Consider the following 24,202-nt stretch of genomic DNA (forward strand, 5'->3'; position numbering starts at 1 on the left):
CCATGTACCTATTTCAGAACCAAAACCAAATCATACTTCTTTCATTAATATTTAGAAATGTGTAAACCAAATTTAACTAGTGTAAACTTACCTCAAAAATTGTTGCTACCATACCCTAAAAGCATATGAACAAAAAAAAAATCAGAGAAGCCTATTTTCACCTTCAAAGATAAATAAATGAGCATAGAAAATGGTTAAAAGTAAAAATTTACAGTTCTTTTTATAGAAAAAAATCAATCTTTTGATTCAGAGTATTTTAAAGCATACAAATATCTAAAACCCAAAAAGGCATCTTATTGGAAACTTCTGTAATGTATGCACTAGTAATTACTTTTACATCTTTATAAAACAGAGCTAAGAGATTCTTATGCAATAAAAGGATTTCAAGCTGTGTACAGTTCAATTCTTACCTATTTTTATAAAGCCTTCAGATTTTATCTGAGCCTGAAAATAACCTACATACATTCAGATCCAGATTTTTACTCAAATTGGCCTCTCTTAGTAGTCCCTTACTTCTCCCCATTTCTAAATTCATCTATTTCAAAGCTAACCACATATACCTTCTTCCAAAAAACCCTCCAAGCTTCCTCTGACTTTTTACTATAATGTTAATAAAAATATGTAAATATAAAATTAGGTATGAACTCATATTTAAAGCTCTTACATAACAGTAAAACTAAAACAACTTTAGAATCTAAATATAAAACAAAATTTCAAGTAACATGAATGTAACAGATTGTGTTGGTTTACAGAAACCATACCAATGACATATTCAATCCTGGAAATATGTAGTCTCAAATCTGGTTCTATATTTTTAAACTACTTCTGAAACTTGACTTCAATAATACTAATACAGAAAATGCTTATAAATATGTTATACAAAATGGACTTAATAACTGTGTTTATTTGTTGGTTTGGGAAATACAACTTTATACACCAGACCAACTAGTAGTCCTTAAATGTCCACTTTAAAGAGGTCTCACTTGCTAACTCTGGCAATCTTGTTCATTTGTGTTTCCTACCTTATCAAAATCTACATTAAATATATATAAAGTATATAAACCACTGCTGAAGTTGGAAACACAACACCTACACTGCAAACTGTTTTGTGTTCATTAATTACAAAGATGGGGTCCACCAGAAACATCTCAAGGTGAAAATATGACACCACCTACTATGCCAGAGTTCTTTCAGATTTGGCCTGCCAATACTAGCACATACTATGACATGGTCCAATTTTACTCTCCAACTTTCCCTTCTGAGCCATTCACTGCAGTATCATCTTAGTACAAGGGACTATAGCTTGGCACAAACACAATAGTAAACAAAATCTAAACACAGCAACAAACTCCCAAGGGAGTATTTGGCTATAAAGCAGTCCTTCAGAAGTTAACATAAAACTCATTAATGTCTAAGTATCCCGGGGTAGAAGAAAACTACAGAAAATGGAACACTACTAAGGAGTTTAAAGTAACAAAATCAGATTTGCAGTTTCGAGGGAAAAATCATTCTGGTACAGGGTATATAGTAGATCAGACTGGCAATAAGGAAACAAGTGAGAAGACTGTTGCAATAATCCAGGTGAGAGTTGAAAGCTTTCAATTAAGGCAGCAAATGCAGAGAAAGGGTTTGGATTCAAAGATGTTAAGGAAGTAGAATCTTGGGAAAGCCAGGTGTGAGAAGTAAAATAGAGGAGTCAAGGACAACTTGCATGTTTCTAGGAAAAGTGATGATAGTGGTACATCCTCCAAGACAAGAAAAAGAGGAGAATTGGAGGTGAGGGGATTGAGAAGTGGCAGAATAGTTAATCTGTACATAATGAACACTTATAGGGACTATCTGACCAGCTTCTAGCTTCACTTCACCCCAGATTTTCTGGAAATTCTCCCCCCCATTTACATAGTTGTACTAAAGGCAACCATGTTACAATGTAACCGATAGTGTAATCCTCCTTTCGGGGTATAGAAAACCCCTCAAGTCTGATTCCCTAACTAAAGCTAGGCTAATGCCCAAATCCCACTTGTTTGTATATGTGTATTTGTATTTGTGTGTATACATGTATGTGTAATCTACAATAAAACAAAAACCCGTAACAACTACCACGGTAAATAGGGACATTATAACTAACTGTTCAACCCTAAGGCAATCCTCAGACCCAAATGTCCACTAAGGCCCATTTGATCTGCTAAAACAGGAGTTAACAAACTTTTTAAAAGCCTCCTAGTGAATATTTTAGGCTTTGTAGGCCATACAGTCACAACTACTTAACTCTGCCTTTGCAGCAGCAAAAGCAGCTACAGATAACATATAAACAAATAGATGTATTTATGAACATTGAAATTTGAGCTTCCAAAAAAAATTTCCATTTCCTATAATTTTCACATGCCACAAAATATTCTTTTGATTTCCCCCACCATTTAAAAATGTAAAACCATTCTTAGCTCACAGACCACACAAAAGCACACAGCACTATGTCGACTAACCATAGTCTGCTGACCCTTGTAGTAGGCGACATAGATCTGTCCTCCCCTAACACTACTTCCAAATGTCCTCTTAGTGGTAATCTTAACCTAAGACAAAAATCTTCCTAGTGGACAGAACTGAAAAATCTTCATTTGGCTAAAAAACTCACTCCATTTTCAAGGAAGACAACAAATGAAAGCCCCTATAATTTGCTGGTTCTATCATTTACCTTATACCATACCTGTCCAGCAAGATATGATGTTAAGTTTTGCAACAATATCTTCCTCTGCCCTCCTCTCATAAGAGTTTTAGTTATTTTGTTTCCCAACCACTGTGTATCAGTTATGTTAAGGATGATTAAATTTAGTTTTTAGCCACAATTTTCAGACATGTGACAAAGCATATCTAGGCCTGATTAACAAGAGATCTCACCTTTAGAACCTGAACTCGGAGAACAATGACCTATGGGTGCTGTAGCCAGATGTGAATTTGGGTAGTCTCCATAAAAGAGATAAGGTTGTTTGCTGATATATATAAATTATGTTTATAAAATATTTAATATACATAAGGGAAAAAGTAGGACTAAATAGCCATGGGATGAATGAGGTGGCCCAACTAAGTTTATCTCTTCTTTTTTATTATTGATTTTAGAGAGAGAAGGAGGGAAGGAGGGAGGGAGGGAGGGAGGGAGGGAGGGAGAGAACATTATTGATTTGTTCTACTTATTTATGCATTCACTGATTGATTCTTGTATGTGCCCTCACCAGGGATGGAACCCACAACCTTGGTGTTATCAAGATGACACTCTAATCAACTGAGCCTACCCAGCCAGGGCCCCAAATATTTTTTGTTTGCTTTTTAATATATTTTTATTGATTTCAGAGGGGAAGGGAGAAGGAGAGGGAGAGATAGAAACATCAATGATGAGAGAGAATCATTGATCGGCTGCCTCCTGCATGCCCATTGCGCCAGCAACCCTGACATGTGTCCTTTACCGGAATCGAACCCGAGATCTTAGTCCACTGAGCCAAACCCGCTAAGGGCCCAACTATGTTTTAAGAGTACCCTTTACTGCACTTCTCTCTGGGATAGTGCAGCTAGAGCATCTTATTACAATGTAGCCCCTCAGCCAAAGTTATGGTCTAGAGGTGGACACATAATCTAATGAGTCCCCTTTCCTAGCTAGGATTTGGGATTGAGACTCAGGTCAGTCTCTCTCTGATAGCAGAAGATACAAGATCTCAAATTCAGAAGATATTAATTAGTAAGTGTTAAAGTTGGTCTGCAGCAAGAGAACTAGCTGAATATGCAAAGAGCCCCTTGATACAGCTGTTCCTGAGTTCTATCTTCCTGCCTTTCTTGGAATTTGTGGGATACCCAATATGTTCCCAATAAATTCTTTTGGCTTAAGGTAAGTATATGCTACTTTCCTAAATAAAATAAAGTGCCTATTAGACAAACTAAAGGGGGATATTCAGTTGGATGAAAGAGTTCTGGTGCCCACAAAAATACTTAGAGTGAAGGAATGACAAGGCTAAAATCCAGAATATCAATCTCAAAGGATTACCAAGAATTAAAACTCTGCAAAAAAGCAGTTAGTAGGTAGAAAGGTAGTAAATGAACAGTCATCAAAGTAAGGAAGAAAACAATATCAAGGATAAAATGATTAACTATCAAGTACAAAAAGAGGTAGTAAGCAATGATTACACAAGTTGGCAATATAAAAGACACAAGTGGCCTTGGTAAGAGCAATTTCACTGGCATGGTAGGATGAGAAGTCAAGCTGAAGGTGCACACTACCTATAAAGTATTCTTGCCATTAAAAAAGTGTCTAGCATGATAGTCTAGCCCAGGGGTGGGCAAACTTTTTGACTCGAGGGCCACAATGGGTTCTTAAACTGGACTGGAGGGCCGGAACAAAAGCATGGATGGAGTGTTTGTGTGAACTAATATAAATTCAAAGTAAACATCATTACATAAAAGGGTACGGTCTTTTTTTTTTAGTTTTATTCATTTCAAACGGGCCAAATCCGGCCCGCGGGCCGTAGTTTGCCCACGGCTGGTCTAGCCAGTGTGCTAAGTGGTTAGAGCCTCAGTCAGAGCACTTGGGTTCCATTCCTGGTCAAGAGCGTGTACCTCAGTTGGAGGTTTGATCCCTGGCCCTAGTCGGGGCAAGTTCGGGAGGCAACCAATCAATGTAGCTCTCTCACATCTCTCTCTCTCTTCTTCCCCATCCATCCCTTTCTTCCACTCTCTCTAAAAAGCAATGGAAAAAATAGCCTCAGGTGAGGAGGAAAAAAAATTTCAAACCTGAATCAAATAAAGCTCCAAAATGTAACTACTAAAGGAAAAATAGGGGCAAAGGAACATCTATAATAATAAAAGCGTAATATACTAATTAGACCGGACAGCCGGATGACCTTCCAGACAAAGCCGGGGCTGCAAGGGCCAAGCCCCTTGCATGAATTTCATGCATCAGGCCTCTAGATAAGTGTCTCTCCAACTGATAGCTATGACGCGCACTGAGCACCAGAGGGCAGATGTTCAATGCAGGAACTGCCAAGCTGCAGTGACTTGGCAGCGGCAGTTCTCGGGTGACGTACCCGGAACCAGAGAGGAGGGAGCCCGATTCCTCGCAGGGCTACGCGATTCCACCTTTGGCCGTGGGTAATGTTATTTCTCGGGCACTGTCAGCCACGAATCTGGTTTACTGCACACTTGTGTTTGCATTCCACATCCTGTACAACAGCAACTCTTTAGAGTGCCCTCTCACACTCCGGGACCCCCCAAGGGATGTTGGAGAGCTGGTTTCAGCCCGATCCCTGCAGGCCAGGCCGAGGGACCCCACCTTTCAGAGGGACCCCGCTCACTCCACAGACGCCCTTTGAGCCACAGCACCACTCCAGGTGCAGCCGGCTAGGGAGGGACCCCGGGAGGTTGGCTCCAGGGCGGGTTCAGCCCATCTCGTTCAGTCCCGCCCTGCCAGCCACCTTCTAATTAATTTTCTTTCAATGTGCACGAATCTGTGCACCAGGTCACTAGTATTACATGAAACCACAGCAATGCAATCAGCACAATCCAGACTGTGAGAAATCCCATAGGGCAAAAACCTGGTTTCTTTAACAAACCAAATGTATGGGAACAAGAACAAAAAGACAGCAACCAATAGAAGGAAGGGGGTAAAAAAGGAGGGTTGAGACACATACCCAATGTAATATATGTCCCTTTATCTGGATTCTAACTCAAACTGTTAAAACAAAGTAAAGCCCAGCTGGTGTGGCTCAGTGATTGAGTGCTGACCTATGAACCAGGAGGTCACAGTTCGATTCCCAGTCAGGGCATATGCCTGGGTTTCAGGCTCAGTCCCCGGTGGCAGCCTATCAATGAGTCTCTCTCATCACTGATGTTTCTATCTCACTCTCCCTCTCCCTTCCTCTCTAAAATCAATAAAAACACACTTTTTTTAAAAAAGCAGAAACTGTAATCAAAGAAATCTGAACACTGACTGGGTATGCAATGATAATAAAAAATTAGTGTTAATTTTTTAGTAAAATTTTATATTGGATTATTGTTTTAATCCTTATTTTTCAGGGATACAGAATGTAATAGTGTCACAATTTTTATTTTACTAGTGTGTCTTCCCTAATACATTGTGTTCCATGTCACCCAGAGTTAGCTGCCTAACAATTAAGGGAGATACAAAGTGATAAAGGATTCCAAGGAGGTAGGTCACAATTGGAGTAGAGTGAAGAATTAAGCAAAACTTTAGGAATGCAATGGTATTTGCACTGGGCCTTAAAAGATGGTAAATTTTTTTTTTCACCACAATCCAATTTTATTTTATTTTTTTAAATATATTTTTTATTGATTAAGATATTACATATGTGTCCTTATCCCCACGTTACCCCCTACCCCCCCCTCCCGTTGTCCGTGTCCATTGGTTAGGCCTAAATGCTTGCATATAAGTCCTTTGGTTGATCTTTCGCCCTTACCCCCACCCTCCCCTACCTTCCCTCCAAGGCCCGACGGTCCAATCAATGCCTCTCCGTCTCTGGATCAGTCCTTGTTCATCAGTTTATGTTGTTCATTGTATTCCACAAATGAGTGAGATCATGTGGTATTTATCCGCTCTCCAGTTCCATCCATGCTGTGGCAAATGGTAAGAGTTCCTTTTTCTTCTTCCTCTTCTTAAAGAATACCTTTCAGCATTTCATATAATGCTGGTTTGGTGGTAATGAACTCCTTTAGCTTTTTCTTATCTGTGAAGCTCTTTATCTGACCTTCTATTCTGAATGATAGCTTTGCTGGATAAAGTAATCTTGGTTGTAGGTTCTTGCTATTCATCACTTTGAGTATTTCTTGCCACTCTCTTCTGGCCTGCATGGTTTCTGTTGAGAAATCAGCTGACAGTCGTATGGGTACTCCCTTGTAGGTAACTAACTGTCTTTCTCTTGCTGCTTTTAAGATTCTCTCTTTGTCTTTTGCTCTTGGCATTTTAATTATGATGTGTCATGGTGTGGTCCTCTTTGGGTTCCTTTTGTTTGGGGTTCTCTGCGCTTCCTGGACTTGTAAGTCTATTTCTTTCACCAGGTAGGGGAAGTTTTCTGTCATTATTTCTTCAAATAGGTTTTCAATATCTTGCCCTCTCTCTTCTTCTGGTATCCCTATAATTCTGATGTTGGTATGCTTGAAGCTGTCTCAGAGGCTCCTTACACTATCTTCATATTTTTGGAATTTTTTTCTTTTTTCTTTTTCGGTTGGGTATTTTTTGTTTCTTTGTATTTCAAATCTTTGACTTGATTCTTGGGATCCTCTTGTCTGCTGTTGGATCTCTGTATATTATTCTTTATTTCAGTCAGTGTATGCTTAATTTCTAGTTGGTCCTTTTTCATATCCTCGAGGGTCTCACTAGATTTCTTGAGGGTCTCACTAAATTTATCGGCGGTTTCCATAAAATTCTTGAAAACCTTATAAACGTGGTTTTGAACTCTATATCCAGCCGTTTGCTTTCCTCCATTTCTGTCATTTGTGACCTGTTTCTTTGTCTCCGCATTTTTTATGCTTCCCTGTGTTGGTAGAGTGGTTTTGTGTGCTAGGTGTCCTGTAGGGCCCAGTGGCTCAGCCTCCCCCGTTACCTGAGGTGTACACTCTTGGTGCACCCCCTTGTGGGCTTTGTGCCCAGTCTTGTTGTAGTTATGCCTTGATTGTTGTAGGATCACTGGGAGGAATTGACCTCCAGGCCAACTGGCATTGAGAATCGGCTGTGTCTGCAGTGGGAGAACTTCTGTGCTGAAGACACCCTTCTGGGGCAAGACTTGCTTCAGTGGGGCTTTGGTGCTCACTGAGTCTGCCCCCTGGGTGTGTCCCTTATGGATCTGAGGAGTTGTAATCCAGATGGTCCCCCTCTGACCACTGGGTACACTGGCTCTTGGAGGTTACCCAGCAGGAGCTATGAAGAGAACTGCAGATTCGCCTTCCTTTTTTGGAGTTTGGAGGTGCCCTGATGAGGCCCAGCTGTGAAGCAATGCAAGCTGCTGTGGGGCCTTGGGCCTTCTCTTGTAAGTTCTGGGTCTGTGGCCCAGCTGCAGTTTGTTAGGTAATTTTCAGGTTGCAAAGGGCCAGGGCATTCATATGCAAAAGCCTCTGCTACAGCCTGCAGCCTGGGTGGGGCGGGGTCTCAGGGAATCAAAGGGCAGAGCAAGGAACTATGGCGGATTCTCAGCCCTGCCCTAAGGGGCCGTGCCTGTCTCAGTGTCCTGATAATTTAATTGCTGCAAGCACCTCTGAGGGAAAGCCGCCCTCGAGTTCCAAATTCTGCCCGCTGCCAGACAGTCCAGTTTCTCCCCGTATGAGTCCTGGGTCCCCAGAGACTTCCCGGAACCGGAGTTCAGAGCAGTCGGGAGCTTGTGACTCCCTCCCGATTCAAAAAGACAGCCGCATCCTCAGGTACCAGCCCCTTTCCGAGCACTCTCGAGCCTCCGTGCCTTTGCACTTTACTTCCGCAGCTCCTGACCCTCAATGTGCTTTTCTCTTTCCTTCTAGCTGTAGAATTTCCACTCCGCCAGCCCTCCTGTAAGTTCTGGACGATGTCCGTTCTGTCCTTTTATTGTGTTTTGAAGTTGTTGTAGGAGGCAGCAATTTCGGTGTTTCCCTATGCCGCCATCTTAGTTTCTCCCAAAAGATGGTGAAATTTTAACAGGTAAGGAACAAGAGAGAAAAGTGATATTCCTGATGGAAAAAATGAAAGCAAATGCAAAGAGGTGGGAAGGTCTTTCTATGCAGAGTATTCACCTGTACTCACCTCTCCATAAAACTATCCCTACCCTGATGAGACGAAAACAAAAACTTGAAGTGAAAAGTCGTAACTCACTAGGCAGCTCCAAATTGATAAAATCATGGGAGACCCATTCAGGCTCCAAGCAGCCCCAGGGGGAGTTCTTGTCCAGTCCCAGGACAGATCAAGACAATATCTGGATAGCCAAACCATATTGGCTGTCCAGGGCAATCTATTCTGTCAATCAATAACTGATTCCCACTCCCCCTCCCCGCTTGCTGCCCCTCCCCCGCCTCCCCCCCGCCCCCCCACACACACTTTGGGAAAAGAAGCCTGGAGTTCTTTTACCTATCCTAGGAAATAATGATCAAAATGAGTAATTTAAAACAGGACCCACTAAAAGTCACCACCATGGCTCATTAGAGAGATAAAAGTTATATGAAATGCCTTTCCTCAGGTTACAGATTTTTTTTTAATCATAGCTGATGAAGCAAATATATTTTAAATAAGATTTTTTTCCTTCAAAAATAGAACAAGTAGTCCCCTAATTGAAATGTTTTTGGAATATTTTTGAAATGGATTCAGTGGTTCTAACATTTTCTACATGCCAGTATCATTAAAATTCTCAGGATATGATGCCTGTGAAAATGAACATTAAGACAAATAGGAATGCACATGATAAGCAAAACTCAGTAATTGGAATGCTTATTACTGCCCTCTTCTATGTACTGGAGTATCACTTCAAATAACCAATATAAGTGGGCATAAGAGATACTAGAAGTAGGGATACTTTTCTTAAACCAAAGTAAAAAGCAGCAAGGTAACAGGTCAGATTAGCTTTAAGCAGTTTTAAGTCATGACTACACCTTATTTCACAATAACTGAGACTGGTATACATCCTCCCAGAAATCATATGTAATTATTCCAACTTATCAGAAGAAATAAAAAAAGAAATGAGTAAAACATAATAATTGGGGGTTCAAAAACTGGGAAACCTTTATATTATATAGGAAAGATTGTGGTAAGGTATCTGTAGAATGGAGCTAAAATAAATAAAATTTAAGTCAATTTTTATAATTCACACTGGGTCATTGCACAGGTGTGCCTTAAAAAATGCCTCTTTGATTTTCTGAAAAATACTACAAAGAGGACTCATATATTTTGGACTCCATTCTAAACCAGTAGATGGCCACAAAAGGAGAAATACCTGTTTTCTTTGTTCCTCTCAGGTACACATTAAACCATTACAGTTACCTTAACTCTACAAAAAAGGTAAGATACATAATTTTTAGATGGCTTCATCTTCTGTAGCTGGCAGTCACTTTTTCCTCTACAAATACTGATCACTTGCTCATATAGCTTTCTTTACCTTTTTGTGAAATCACATTCAAATTCAATTTGAATTCAATCTACTAATTGTATAAAATATTGGGGAGGATAGAGAGAGGTGTAAGTAAAGTTCCTGCTCTAAAGACACTACAACAGACCTATAAGAAAATTGCAATGCAAAGCAGAAAGTATCAACTGTTACAAAGGCGATACAATAACTCAAGGAGCACAGAAAAGAGAATGTATGTCATCTGACAAGTAGAAAGTGAATCTGAATGAAAATATTTTTTTCTTTAAGAATTCTTAAGTACAAAGCTTCACCAAAAGCACTGTAATCACCTTTAATACCCCAGAATTGTAGACACTTTCCAATTAACACAGCTAAGCTCCTTTTTTTTTTTTAATCAAACAGTAAAAGCTGGGTCATTCACAGACATCCTATCTTGTCCCCATTTGACACAAAATTTTATTTAAAGTAAAATCTGCCTACTGCTCCTGTAGAGCTAACAAACACCAGTCCTCAGCCTGCAAGCCACCACAGACTGAATGAAACTGCTGGTATTAAAAAAATAAAAATAAAAATACATTGATTGCTTCCAGTAAGTTAACTCTCAAATATAATTAAAAACAAGTTACTGAGAATTTTTTTGTGTTTGGAAACTGAAAAACGCCATTGAATAAGAAAAATTAACCTGAGAAATTTAAGAAGCCAGCTCTGTTAAAAACCAAGGGGCCACTTGCCAATCCTTCTTTATGCACATATTGACCAAAGATGAGTCTAGGCAGATGCAGAGACCACAAAGGATCTTCACCAAATGCCAAGTTCAGACATTTCTCATAAATATTGCAATTCTTGTAATCTCATAAATACTGCAATTTTCGTAAGTTAAAGGCCAGTTGAATAAAAAGAAGCACTTCACAAAGCTTCGCAGGACGAAGATGGAAACAAAGCTTTGCGCTTTGAACACCGACGTCCTAAAAAAAAAAAACACCACACACCACCACACATTTCAAACGTGACGTTTACAAATATCCTATCCACACGGGCGCCTACAGCTGAGATGCCTCCCGGAAAACTCCGGCCACGGGGCCAGGGGACGCCCCGCAGGACAGAAACCCCCGACCCCGCACTGCAACTCGGCGCAGGAACCCTCCGCGAGCCCGTCGTCTCGGCGTGAACTCCACACACCGGCGCCTCGATCTGTCCTTTCAGCTCGATACAAATAACATCGTCGGCGAAGAGCCGGCCGTCGGGATCCTCCGCCGGCTCCTCGGCCCCGCGACCCATCCTCGGGGAGTGGAAGGAGCAGCAAAGTGGCAGGAACAAAGCACTGACGTCAATTACGAGATGAACCCCGGGCACCGGCAGCTGGAGCCCGAGGCCTCCACATCCACAGCCAGCCGCCAGCCGCCGGGGACCCGCCGAGGGGCAGGCTCAGGAGTTCAGGGGGGGCTCGAGCACTGCGCCCCCACATTCCCATGTTTAGTTAACCCCCTCCGCTGCCCGAAGGCGGAGTGTTTTCCGCCCCCCCCCCTTTTTTTTTTTTTTGCAGAGGAGGAGGGTGACGGTGAGCAGGATCGCGAGAAGGAAAGCGAGAACTAGTTGGGTTCTGATCGCCAGAACCCAGGCCTATTTTCTCTTTGACTAGAAATGGCTGGGAATCGGAGATTCAAAAGTCACCCAACAGCCGGCGGGGTTTCTGAGGGAAGGGGCGGGCTGAGGAACGACAGGGGCCGGAGGACACGGCGAGAGGATGGGTTTCTGGGGATTTTTGTTAGGATTAGGTTAGTGGATGTCTCTACGTGGGGGGAAGGGAGTGGAACGCGGGGGTGAGAGACGAAGGCGGATGGAGCAGCCCGGGCCCGGAGGGTGTCCCCGAGGCCCCCGGGGGACCCCGCGCCCCCGCGCCCGCCCCTCCCCTCCCCCGCGGCGCGGCCCGGCCCGGCCCTCGGGCAGCCCCGCGGCTTCTCACCTCCAGTCCCGGCTCCGCTAGGCCCGAACCATCTCCCGGCGGCGGCGGCGGGACCGGGCCTGCACCTTCACCCGACGCGCATTCGAGCCCAGCCGGGGGGCGGCGACAGGCTGCCAAGGACGAGGGGCTCCCGGGGCGCCGAGGGCTCGCAAGGTCTCGAAAAGCGCCGGCGGAGGCGACGCGCCTCACACGGAACAGGCGGAGGTCCCGACCCGGCCCATGACGGTCGGGCCCAGCCTGGGACGGCCGACGGCGGCGGCGGGGGCGGGCTGACGAGGACCTGGCGCCCGGATCTCCGCCCCGTCAGCTGGCGGCGGCGGAGACGACGGAGGCTCGACTCCCGCAGCCAGGATGACTGACGCAGCGGCCGTGCCACCATGTGACCAGGGCCGGCGGGCGAGGCGTCACGTGACGACGACGCGCCCCTCCCCGCCGGGGACGCGGGGGGCTGCGGGTAGTGGGGGCTGCGGTGCCGGTGCTGAGGGCGGGGACGTGCGCCGCGGGCGGGCCCGACGACCTCGGACGGGCCCAGCGCCGGCCCCGGTGGCGGAGGCCCGAGCCCGGAGCCCGGGCCGGGCGGCCGCGTTCGGAGGGCGGGGCGGGCAGGACCCGACCGGCACCCGCCGACGCGCACCCTCCTGCGCGTAGCCGCTAGCGAGGTGCGGAGGGCGGCGCCGGGCCCGGCCGGATCTACCGGTTCTGGGGTTCAGGTGGAGGGCTCAGGCCATCGTCGCCCCCAAAGCCCCCAGGCCGGCTTCCCGTGCCGAGTCCGGGGCCTCAACAGGTCCCGCCGGAAAGGCGGTCTGCGGGACTGTCCGCGGGGGTGCTCGCCGCCTCGCTTCAACTTCTCCGGAAGCCGAGACGCACCCCACTTTGTTTTCGTCATCTAAACATTTTCTGCCACTAAACCTGTTCAGAATATCATTTTAAACCCTTTCCTTCACCTCAACATCCTGCCAGTCAGGGCAAACTATCATGTAATTGGGAGTCAAATAATAGTTATGGACCAGACGGACTTTTCAAAGGGTCTCATGGAAGCCAGTGCAGTAATTGTCCAGAGATCCTACCTCTGGCGCATCATTTGGAAAACACTTGGTAATCTGCCTCTCACTTGTTTTCTTGCCATGAAGGAACCCTTGGAGCTGTTGTGTGTGTGTGTGTGTGTGTGTGTGTAACTTTCTACTAATTTTGAAACATTTTAAAGATTGTTTTTAATAAAAGTCAGAGTTTTGTAATAAATTATTGTAAAGACTGTGCATATGAAAATGTTTCTATTAGCCCTAAAAGCTGGTAACTCGCCAGCATCTATAAGTACATATTTTTCCTTTCTAAGTTATTTAGCTGACTACCTATTATTTCTTTTAAGCTTCACTCTTTTTATCTATACCTACATAGATTTCATCTATATATCTGTGTATAAAGAAATGTATTAATGCAAACTCAAAATAGAATCCTGTATAATAAAAAGCTAATATGCAAATACAGTGGGGCCTTGACTTACGAGTGTCCCGACTAACGAATTTTTCGTGTCTAGGCCGATTTTTTGCTTTGAGTTGCGAGCTAAAATTCGGGTTACGAGCCAGCTTCAGATACCCCACCGCTAGTTGGCGCAGCAAACGTCACAGTGAACGCCACAACATCAGCCCAGCATCACGTGTCTCACTCGTTCACTTTATGATTTACATACGAGTAATTTGAGTTACGAGCTCCGTCATGGAACAAATTAAACTCGTAAGTCAAGGCCCCACTGTAGACTGAAAGGGAGACCAACAGAACAACCAATTGCTATGACATGCACTGACCACCAGGGGGCGTGCACAGAATATGGCAGACATCGGCAGCAGACAGCAGAGCACGGAATATGGCTGGTGTCAGCCGGGGCGGGATGGTGGAGCAGGTGAGCAGGGGTGCCAGACCAAGGCGGGATGCCAGTCGCTGTCATCAGGGCGAACCTCTGGTAGTTACTGAACATTCTTTGCTCCCACGTGCCACGGTCCCACCTGGCATTCAAACCTGTTGCCAGTGCTGGAGCTGCCACTTGCACCTGCTGCTGGCGCCCAGCGCTGGTCCTGATTGCTTGGCACCATCAGCAGGTGTGAGTGGGGCCAGCAAGGCTGCTGGCAGACAGGGGGCCTGGGGCCACGGTGGGAGGGGCTGGGTGGGGGTATGGAGGATGGGCTGAGACCTGCTCCTGTGCCCACCACAGCCTCACAGCCCACAGTTCCTTTCAAGGTGCACAAATTCGTGCACTGGGCCCATAGTCTATAATAATAAAAGCGTAATATGCTAATTAGACCAGACAGCCAAATGACCTTCCAAATATCCTTCCGGATGACAGTCTGGACGAAGCCGCAGCTGCGAGGGCCAAGCCCCTTGCACAATTTCATGCATCAGGCCTCTAGTCCTATATAATAAAAGGCTAATATGCAAATCGACTGAATGGCAGAATGACCAGCCACTATCATGTGCACTGACCAGCAGGGGGCAGATGCTCAATGCAGGAGCTGCCCCCTGGTGGTCAGTGCGCTCCCACAGGGGGAGCGCTGCTCAGCCAGAAGCTCATGGCTGGTGAGCACAACTGCAATGGCAGGAGCCTTTCCCACCTCTGCGGCAGCACTAAGGATGTCCGACTGCCCAGGGGAGCAAGCCTAAGCCAGCAGTCAGACATCTCCCAAGTGCCGGGAGCCGGTCCATCCTTGCTGTTTCAAGGGACCTGGCATATATGGCATACTGTTCTTAATATGTTTGCTCACCTTCTTGGCGCTGTGTTTTAACCAAGGTCACCTCTGAGAAAGGTTGAATCCCCAGGTAGGGATTTTCCCCTGAAGTTAGGGAGGGAATAAAACCCCTCAACTAAGTGCCAGGCGGGTAATTAATCACTTTAACTATGAACAATCATGCTTAAGCTACATAATCTTTACTCCCTGGAATGGAGATAAGAAACGCCCTAACCTTTGTAATAGAGATTGATAGGATTGAATCAACTGGTATAAATACAGATGTAACAAGACAGAAAGAGACAGAACTTAGGAGACAGGACTAAGAAGACAGAACCAAGAGAGACAGAACTCAGAACACAGAACCTACAAAGAACGTTCTCTAGAGACAGAAGAACTTCGCTGGAGAGAACATGGCAAAAGATCTTGGACAGAAACTGGCCTCAGAACCTAGAGACAGAACCTAGCGAGAGAACATGGCAAAAGATCCTGGACTGAACCTGACTACAGAAATTGGCAAGAGAACCTGACTAGAACCTGGTGACTGAACATGGCTGGAGAACCTAGCAAGAGAACATGGACACAGAACCTGGCTGGAGATCCTAAGCAGAACCTCTCTGAAGATCCAGACCAGAACTTGGCTGGAGATCTTGGCTGGAGATCCTGGCTAGGCTGCTGATCAACTGAACACTGTCTCCCTGTCCTTCCTTCTTCGCCGACTCCGTCTACGCCTTTGGGAACCCCTGGACCTGCTGGGGTTGGACCCCGGCACCCAAGGGCTCCTGGACTGTGAGAGGGCGCAGGCCGGGCTGAGGGAACCTCCAGCATACATGAATTTTGTGCACTGGACCTCTAGTGAAAAAATAATTGCTGCTCCTATCCCTAACCCTGTTCAGCTGCCTGGCTGTCTATAGGCCTCACCCACTTCTCCCTCACTCATCCTCCCTTCTCCCCAAGAGATATATAGCATGGATTTTGAGCTGTGGATTTGAGAATTAGTTCTCCCATCTTCTCAAGGTAGGCCTTCTAGATCAATAAACCTTTCCTTGCTCTAAAGTCTGATCTATTGAATATTGGCCTTTCTTTTGGGGCATTGGGCACACAAACTTTGTGCCTGTGACTTTGGAGAGTATATTAGCGTCCTATTGCTCCTGTACCAAATTGTCACAAATTTAGGGGTTTAAAACAACACAAATTTATCATCTTTCAATTCTGTAAGTCAGAAGTCTAAGCAAGTCTTCCTGGGTAAAGATCAAGGTGTGGGCAAGGCTACTCCTTTCTGGAGGCACTAGGGAGAAATCCCTTTCCTTGCCTCTTCCATTTTCTAGAACATTGGTTCTCAACCTTGGCTGCACATTAGAATCACCTGGGAATCTTTAAAATCCTGATTTCTGGGCCTCATCCTCTGGAAATTCTGTTTCTTTGTTACTAATGTTGTGGCCCCACCCCATAACAAAGAAACAGAATTTCTGGAAGATGAGGCCCAGAAATCAGGATTTTAAAAAGACTCCCAGGTGATTCTAATGTGCAGCCAAGGTTGAGAACCACTGTTCTAGAGACTCCCCACATGCCTAGGCTGTGCCACCATCTTCCATCTTCCAAGTCAGAAACAGCTGGTTGAGTCCCTCTTAAATCACATTACTATGACCTTCTATTCTGCCTCCCTCTTCTAATTCTGAGTACCCTAGTAATCATTGTGTGCCATTTTAGATAATCCAGAATAATCTCCCTATTTTAAGGTCAAATAAATTAACAACCTTAATTCTATCTGCCACTTTAATTCCCCTTTGCCATATACCAGTAACAGCATATTCAGAAGTTCCAAGGATTAGTACATGGGCATCTTTGGGGGGCCATTATTGTGCTTACCACACAGCATAAGCAGTCATTTAAAGTCATCTACTGAAAAGTTGAGTTCAATGTTCATTTAAATGGGATTTTGAGAAATTCCTGAAATGAACAATAAAGCTATTTATAATTTTTCTCTTTGTGGTCAAAATGTTCCTGGAATAGTAGTTATGTTGAAGATGACAATGAATTAATAAAATTATGTTAATGTTGACTGAAGGAACCAAAATTCTGCCACCCTGAAGCTGCTTTGGGAATATATATATATATATTCACCCGAGGACATTTTTTCCATTTATTTTTAGAGAGCGTAGAAAGGAGGAGGAGAGACAGAGAGATATATCATGTGAGAGAGACACATTGACTGCTTGCGATTTGTTGCCTCCTACACGCACCCCAACCAGGGCTGGGTATTGAGCCTACAATGGGCGTATGTGCCCTTGACCAGAATCGAATCCGAGACCCTTCAGTCCAAGGGCTAACACTCTAACCACTGAGCTACTGGGATATTAATTTTAAGCTGTTTATTAAGAAAACAGAGACTCAGAAAGAATCATTAACCCTCCCCCTTTTCCCAAAAGATTCAGACAGAGAAACTTGCTTCAGGAAGATCTTAGGAGGCAGCCTTAGTCTAATTTGAATTAAGTGTGGTAAACAAGAGGCTTCCAGGCCTCCTGTTAGCTAGCTACCCCCGGGGCCCATTGTGTCTGAGTAGCCTAGCAAGGATTTTCCTGCCATGTGTGTTCCGTTCTTCCTCAGCTACCTATAAATCAACGTCCCCATTTCTGAAAACTACTACCACATTCTCCCCTTTCTCCTTTGTCCAAATTTGTCTTATATAATCAATGTTGCCTCACTAATTTTGGAATTTTCATGGAATTACGATGCCTATGTGAATTCCCCGTGCACATGTATTAAACTTTAATTTTCTCCTGTTAACCTGTCTCTGTTAATTTGGTTATTAGCCCAGCCAGAAGAATTTAGAAGGTGGGAGGAAAAGTATTAATATGTTCTTAGCTCCCATAATTGTAATCTGTGTGGATGTAGATGGTTTCAAGTCTCAGTGTTTCCTCTTAGTCATTCTTCAGCCTGAGCTAGGGACCATTTACACTTGGGGCCATGATCAATCCAAATCTTCACTGTTATTAGAAGAGGGAGGCAGAATAGGAGGTCATAGGAATGTGATTTAAGAGGAAGGGAGAGAGAGGAAAAAAAACTTCGATCTGTTGACTTCCACACATGCCCCACCAGAGATTGCACCCCCAACCTGGGTATGTGCCCTGACTGGCACCTTTTGTTGTATAGGACGGCACTTCAACCAACTGAGCCACACCCGCCAGTACAGGTTTTTCCATTCTTAATCCTACTAGGGAACTCTGCAGAATAGATACTTTAGAGTAGGGGTGAGGAATATCCAGCCTGAGGGCAGTATAAGGCCCATGAAATCAGTTAGTCTGGCCCTGCCAAGGCATTGGGGTGAGTTAAGGAAATGTTTGACCAAATACAGCAGGCCAAGATTTAAGCTGATAATTTCGTATGGCCCTCGAATGATGTGATAAGTGTCTAATGGCCCTTGGCAGAAAAAAAGGTTCCCCACCCCTGCTTTAGAGATAAGAGCAAGGGACTGGTGTATTTATGCAACTACTATGGTGAGAGGCCTGCTCCTGGGGATATTAATTCCTCAGCAGCTCCAGCCTGTTGCCTGTGAACAGAGCAGACTCCAGCAGCCAGAGAAGGTTCTCAGGCAAATAAAATCAGGAACATCTGCACAGTTAAAAGTCAGGCTGATATTCCTGAAATGGTAGCAATGAGGGATATGAACGGGCACCAACAGTGGCAGCTTCAGTGATAATTACTGTACACAACGGTGTGCTAAGCACAGTACTAACCACTTTAGATGTGTTATTTGAATCTTCTCACCTTTTGGCCTTTTCCTCTCTGTCCTGTCCTCTTCCACCATGCTGCTGAGACCGCTCACGGAGATCACCAACAAGTCCCATGCTACCAAGTCCAAAAGCTGGATCTTTATTTCTACCTGAGTGGCATTTAGCACAGTTGACCATTGTCTCTTGTTTGAAACACTTTCTTCTCTTTGTTTTGGAGATGCCGCTCTCTTGGAGTTTCCCTCCTACCTCCCCGGCGGCTGCTTTTCCGCCTCAGTTGCAGGAGGTCCTTTATCTTTTCCTGACTCCTGTCCTTAGACTTGGTCTTCAGCTCTTTTCTCTTTTTCTCTCTGGGTTTGGCAAACTTTTGCTGTAAAGACCAAATAGTAAATATTTTAGGTTTTGTAGGACAAGTGGCAAAATCAAAGATTTTTTGTAGGTACATAGTATTAAATTTTACCTTTTTTGAATAATTTTTAAATATATTTCTTTATTGATTTCAGAGAGGAAGAGAGAAGAGAGAGAGATAGAAACATCAATGATGAGAGAGAATCATTGATCATCTGCCTCCTGCACACCCCCTACTGGGGATCAAGCCCGCAACCCAGGCATGTGCCTTTGGCCGGAATTGAACCTGGGACCCCTCAGTCCGCAGGCCAACACTCTATCCACTGAGCCAAGCTGGCTAGGGCATATAATTTTTTTTTTAAAATATATTTTATTGATCTTTTACAGAGAGGAAGGGAGAGAGAGATAGAGAGTCAGAAACATCGATGAGAGAGAAACATCGATTAGCTGCCTCTTGCACATCTCCTATTGGGGATGTGCCCGCAACCCAGGTACATGCCCTTGACCGGAATCGAACCTGGGACCTTTCAGTCCACAGGCCGACGCTCTATCCACTGAGCCAAACCGGTTTCGGCATATAATTTTTTTTTTATGAAATCCAAAATATAGTAATTGAGTAAGTTTTATAATTCAAGTCCACTAACAAGAATAATAAATTTGTGTTTTTGGTGGGGAATGGGGACATTTCACTTAACTGGGATTCCACATTAGTGTTTCCCATCATCAAAAGTGATTTCAGCCCTGGATGGTGTGGCTCAGTTGATTGAACGTGGTCCTATGAAGTGAAAGTTTGCCAGTTGGATTCCCAGTCAGGGCACATGCCCAAGGTTGTGGGATCCATGCCCAGACAGGTGCATACCAGAGGCAAATCGGTCAATCTTTCTCTCTCACTCTAATGTTTCTCTCTCCTTTCCTTTCCTCTCTCTCTATAAAAAAAAATAAAATCAATAAAAACATTTTTAAAATATGTTTTTATTTGAGAGAGAGAGAGAGGAAGGGAAGAGAGACACAAAAACATCAATGAGAGAGAAACATCAATTGGCTGCCTCTTGCATGCCCCCTACTCAGGACCCAGCCCACAACCTGGGCATGTTGAACTGGTGACCTCCTGGTTCATGGGTCGATGCTCAACCATTGAGCCCCACCAGCTGGGCAATAAAATCATTTAAAAAATGTATTTTTTAAAAAGTGATTTCAAATATTCCTCTGTTAATGCTGACCTATAATGAAACGTTATATATTCCACTTTTGAAAACATCTTTTCACACAGATAGGTACTGGGAAACACTGCTATCTTTCCACTGGCATGTGATATTAATATTATTCATTGCAAAGAGGATGGGCGCAACCATGGCACAGTGAGGCAGTGGGGGTGGGGATTGATCAGGGGAAGTCCTGGGCTTGTGGGTGGTCTCGGCCACCCCTCCTTTAGCCACTACTGCCACCACCCGGAGCACATCGTCCAATTGCAGCAGCACCGATGCTGCTCAGCTCCAGCAAGACCAAGACCAAGGAGAAGCATGCGAGCCAGAAGCTGAAGCTATTCTGGCCCGTGAGCAGTTCCTCAGCATCCTGATGTGGGGGTGATCTACACAGTCAATGAGTTGAGCAATGTCCCTGTCCCTGTCCCTGTCCCTGTCATGTGAATGCCAAATTGTTAGTTATTAATAAAGGAAGGGAGCAAATGGAATCAGATTAAGTCTAATAAACCAGGGCACCGAATTGGACATTACGCCTGATTCACTAGGAAGCCATAGCATTCATAGTCTCCCCAGGGAACAGCCACATCCTCTGTTGAGGGGACTGAACCCCCGAAGTGGGCAGGGAGAATCAGCTTTCCAATCCCCCCAGGGGGACAACCAGCCACTAGCTAGATAGAGGGATAAAAGGGGAGAGGTTAGCGCCTACAGTTGAAGCCCAATGAAGAGGCAAGACTCTGAGGCATGCACAGTTGGAGCCAAAATGGCAACATAAAGGGGTGGAATCTAGCCTGGGAAAAGGATGAGGTTAGATAAGGGACACCAAACCCAGAAGATCAGAAAAGGGATTGGTCAGGGGGAGGGCCCAGTATAAACCCAGGAGATTAGGAAAGAGATTGGTTAGTTTGAAAGAAAGCCTGCTCTCTCCCAAGCCCGAGATAACATAATCAAAGCTAACAAAGGCCCGTCATCTGGGAAGCACATGTGTGTTTGCCTGTTCCTTCCCTTGCCCTCTCTCTCTCTGTGGCAGCTGCACAGCTCCAAGCATGGGCCTGCGTGCGGCAGTGCAGTGCCAGCTGGAACACAGCCAGAGCAGAGCCTACGCTGGACTTGAGGAGCCCAGGGCGATAGCATCACAGTGCTGGGTCCTGACCCTCCTGGTGGGCACCAGGCCCAGGACTTCTTCCTCAGTGAGACGAAGCTAAACCACCTGGTCGTGGATGAGACAGTGGGCACCGGGGGGCAGTCCTTTGTTTTTACTCCAATAAATCTTACCACTACGTCGCATCTTCCATTGTGTCGATCCCTGAAATGCTTTTCTCGTGACTGTGTGGAAGAGCTCTATTTCCACCGGCAACAAGATGACCTCAAAGCGTACAGCAAGACCCAGGTGGACAATCATCTCTTCACAAGGGAGAACCTTCCCAGGATCTTGAAGTTCAAGGAGTACTGTCCCATGTTGTTTCGAAATCTTCAGGAGAGATTTGGGATTGACGATCAGGATTACCAGAATACAGTGATACGCCCCTCTCAATAGTGACAGCCGGGGCCAACGCGGCACACGTTTCCTCACCACCTATGACCGGCACTTTGTCATTAAGACTGTGTTAAGTGAGGATGTGTCTGAGACGCACATCTTAAGCACCACCCATTCATAGCGAGCGTCACGGCAACACCCTTTTGCCATAGTTCTTGAGCATGTGCTGCCTGACTATAGACGGTAGGGAAACCTACATGGTGGTCACTAGAAACATGTCCAGCCATCAGCTCACTATGCACTGCAAGTATGACCTCAAGGGTTCTACTGTTGCCAGAGAAGCGAGTGACAAGGAGAAGGGGTAAGAACTTGCCAACATTTAAAGACAAGGATTTCCTCAGTGAAGGGCAGCAATGCAGACAGGAGAGGAGGGTAAAAAGAACTTCCTAGAAAAACTGAAATGGGACATGGAGTTTTTGGCTCAGCTAAAGATCATGGACTGTAGTTTGCTGCTGGGCATCTACAATGTGGACCAGGCAGAGCAGGAAAAGGTGGAGGTGGAGGAGCGGGTAGAGGATGAGGAGTGTGAGGATAATGGAATGAGCGGCAACCTGCTCTGTTCCTACGGCACACCTCCAGACAGCCCGGCAGCCTCCTCAGCTTCCCTCGGTTCTTCGGTCCTGGAGAATTTGATCCCTCTGTTGAAGTTTATGCCATGAAAAGCCATGAAAGTGCCCCCAAGAAGGAGGTCTATTTCGTGGCTGTCGATGATATATTCACACTATCTGATGCTAAGAAGAAAGCTGCACATGCTGCCAAGACGCTGAAAAATGGGGCAGGGTCCGAGATCTAGACTGTGAATCCTGAGCAGTACTCCAAACACTTGAACAAGGTCATGTCCAACATCTTGAGGTAGAGCCAGAGAATGAGATCTGGGGACAGGGACAGGAAGAGGGAGAGGGTGTATTTCGGCTAGATGGGAGGAAAGGGAGCAGAGTGAGGGATCAGGGAGGGCTTTAGCAGTGAGGCTGCAGCCAGTGACACTGAAAGAGATTCTAGGGAGGGGAGGATGTGCTGTGTGTGTACCTGCTCTCCGGGTGTAGCCTCACCTCCCGCTCTCTTTGATTTATTTTCCCCATTTGACCCAGGTTTAAAGTGGTTTCCTTTTTGCTACCTTGCAATCTTTTAAAATACCTTGGAGGTAGAGGTGACTGTGGGTTTATTTGGGTTTTTCTGAAATTCCGTTGCTCCAGGTTTGCTACTTATAATGATGTGTCATCACCCTAGTCACCTTTCCCATCCCTGTCCTGAGTTTCCTTGTATGACAGGGGCACCCCATAGACTCAGCCAAGGGTCCTCTCAGAGCCAAGTGCTCTGGTGCCAGAGGAGAGGAGGTCAGATGCCTCATCCCTCCTGGATTAACTTTTCAATTTTATGAAGTATTGTGCACAACTTCCTTCCCTTCCCCTTTCCTCCTTGGATCCAAGTGATTCTTCCATCTAAATGCTCTCCTCCTGAAGGAACACTCCAGACCAACATCAGTCATTTTGGATCAGAATCAAATATCTCCGAGGGGAGTGAGTTCATCCTCATGAAGTGGTGAGGGGTGGGGGTTGCCGCTGGGCTCTCAGACAGCTGGTTCTCTGAGAACCCCGTGACCATCATTCATACCCCTGGGCGCTCTCAGCTACAGGAGTTCTGATGTCTTCTCTATAAGGCCTGCCTCCCACTCGGTCAAGATGAACTAGAAAGGACCCTTGTGTTTAAGTGGTTTTCCCCCCTTGCAGAAACCCCAGAGTGGATGAGCATCAAATGAGGGTTGTGCCCTCCATCCATTTACTTTCTTCTAATCTTCTCCCAGGCACCCCACCTGAAGGTGAGCTTTTAGTTGGGAGCAGATCTCCCGGCACCTGGGGTACTCCTTGCAGAGACTCTTCTTTGAACCCCAGGACGACCATGTAGGTCATCTGACTCCCTGTGCCTGTGGCTTGTCACCTAGACCTTATGACCAGTGGGGAGTGGTACCTCCCACCTTGGAGTGTGGTGCCCCAGCCTGATCTTGGTTCTGGATCACTTGAGGATGTGACCCAGGAAATCCACGTTGGAGGCTTGATGTGGGATTGGACCGGGCCCCAGCCTCGGGGCTGTTTTTCCTAAAAGCCCACGTCTAGGCTTTTAGCAGATCTGACACCCACAGGCTTCCTCAGCAGCGATCCTGCAGCTTCCTTCAGGATCTCCACCCACCTCTGAGCCTCGCTCTCCAGGCCTCGGAATTGAGCTGTGAGTCATTCTGTGATGACATCAGAGCAGTCTGGTCTGGCTGGGAGAGAAAACAGACACCTCACAGGAACTGGGGATTTGGGATGAGACATGATAAACCGTGTACAACATACAAAATCAAGTTTGTGGAAGTGCTTTGGGTGAATGGATTAGCTTTCTATGGCTCCCTCCAAACCTGGCCAAGCTCAGCTTCTGAAGCAGGAACCAGTACATGAAGGAATGGAGGCAGCATTCTTGGACTCCTCTTGGGATGCTGGGACCCTTCAGGGAGAGGCAGATGGGTCACACAACCGCCCTGGTCCCAGGAAGGGGCCATCGGTAGCTCTGAACATCAGCAGGAAGACCACAGCTGAAGAATTTGAAACCAAGTGGCTCATGGAGAAAAAAAGATTGACTTAGGAAGGGATTATA

The 24,202-nt window shown here is 45.5% G+C and overlaps 1 protein-coding gene and 1 pseudogene across 2 annotated transcripts in view; one reads left to right on the plus strand and one right to left on the minus strand.

Moving 5' to 3' along the window:
- Positions 1-12,637, minus strand: part of AFF4 (ALF transcription elongation factor 4) — an 89,118-nt gene extending 76,481 nt beyond the window's left edge. The window contains exon 1 of one of the 2 annotated variants that reach the window (XM_059698371.1): positions 12,040-12,637. The gene's annotated coding sequence lies outside the window, so the exon portion shown is untranslated. The remainder of the gene's footprint in view (positions 1-12,039) is intronic. The other variant, XM_059698372.1, reaches the window with a different exon arrangement.
- A 1,226-nt stretch (positions 12,638-13,863) lies between these two features.
- LOC132236150 (phosphatidylinositol 5-phosphate 4-kinase type-2 beta-like) lies at positions 13,864-22,427 on the plus strand (annotated as a pseudogene).
- Positions 22,428-24,202: the final 1,775 nt, after the last annotated feature.

Source organism: Myotis daubentonii, chromosome 5 (genome assembly GCF_963259705.1).
Source record: "Myotis daubentonii chromosome 5, mMyoDau2.1, whole genome shotgun sequence".
Lineage (NCBI taxonomy): Eukaryota > Metazoa > Chordata > Mammalia > Chiroptera > Vespertilionidae > Myotis > Myotis daubentonii.